Source organism: Sinocyclocheilus grahami, unplaced genomic scaffold (genome assembly GCF_001515645.1).
Source record: "Sinocyclocheilus grahami isolate Dianchi unplaced genomic scaffold, SAMN03320097.WGS_v1.1 scaffold18317.1, whole genome shotgun sequence".
Lineage (NCBI taxonomy): Eukaryota > Metazoa > Chordata > Actinopteri > Cypriniformes > Cyprinidae > Sinocyclocheilus > Sinocyclocheilus grahami.
Window position 1 is genome coordinate 1 of NW_015517061.1, and position 1,320 is coordinate 1,320.

Here is a 1,320-nt window from a genome sequence, read left to right on the forward strand (position 1 = left end):
CGACTACTGGTCTCTCGTAATCCTCAAATAAACACATGGTTTGATGATGTGACTGGAATATTACAAATGCGCAAACTGTAGTTAAACAAATAAGTCTTAAGTGTGCTGCTCTATACTACTATGGATAAATCAACAAGAAAAACGTACGCGCTAGTCCTTTTATTCTTCACTTCTTCTTTCTAGTTCCTGTTCTTTCGTGTTGTTTCTCAAGTATGTGCTTAACAGTACATATATCTGTAATCCACAGAACATTTGTTATATAGGAAATAGAGCTATTGAATATATAAAATATACTTAAAAATATCAGTAAATAACTTATTTTATAAAGTTGGTCCTATTTTTGTGTATAGATAAAGCTCGGTTTCAGGAAACACAGCTTCGGAATCATAACTTGGAAATATCTTTTTAAATAATGCCTGCAGACAGAACAGACAGCCTCCTTCTGTTTTTGATGTGTTAGTGCCTTTGGAAGAGTCTAATGATTCCAGAGTCATGCAGTTCCTTCCAAGTCTTTATCTCCAGGCCATAGTCATGGTTAATAAAGAAAATTACACTGGTTTTTTTTAACTTTTCATAATAATAGTTGGAGTACTTATGGTGGTCTTCTGTAATAAATCCATAGACATCCACCTGATGTTGAGAATAAAACATTTTCAAGTAGTTTTCAAAAACTAATATATGCACAATACAAATAGGATAACAGAAAACAGAGTACTTCCAGTGTTAAACAGCTACAAACCAATTTAAGAACAAGCTGAATGAATAGAAAATAAATAATGCCTTTACTTACAATGTCACATGTGTGAATAGCCAAGAACAAAGCAAACGCTCCATTGGTCGGTCTGTACATTGCCCAGTAATTGCCCTGCATTTGTTTGGATGGCATGAATCTGTTTTTTTATATATATAAAATAAGGGTTATTCAAAAGAGATAGATCATGCTTAGACTCTTGTATGACTAGACAAACTGGTCACTGTAACATAAATGTTACCTGTTGCGAATGTATCGAAGAAAATCAGGGTGAAGAACATAGAATCTACTCTCGTTAAAATTCCCATTGAAATATTTCAGTGGCCTGTGGAAGAATAAATGCAAATGTTGTTTTTTAAAACAAATCAATAACATGATACATTTTCACCCCTTATCATGTTGAGCTGGAGCCAAGCATTGTAAACACCACCTCACTTGGAATATCCACTGTAACTTTTTCTTCCACGGCTTAGGAGTAAAGTTTGACACTATAATATTCTTAAAGGGGTCATATGATGCAATTAAAATTTTCCCTTTCTCTTTGAAGTGTTACAAGCTCTTGGTGCATA

General features: G+C 33.7%; 1 long non-coding RNA gene across 1 annotated transcript; it reads right to left on the reverse strand.

Moving 5' to 3' along the window:
- Positions 1–436: 436 nt before the first annotated feature.
- Positions 437–1,252, reverse strand: LOC107579581 (uncharacterized). The gene is made up of 4 exons (XR_001608498.1): positions 1,187–1,252; positions 993–1,076; positions 791–890; positions 437–630 (listed from the first exon to the last, which is right to left on the reverse strand). It is a non-coding gene; the product is annotated as an uncharacterized lncRNA (long non-coding RNA).
- Positions 1,253–1,320: the final 68 nt, after the last annotated feature.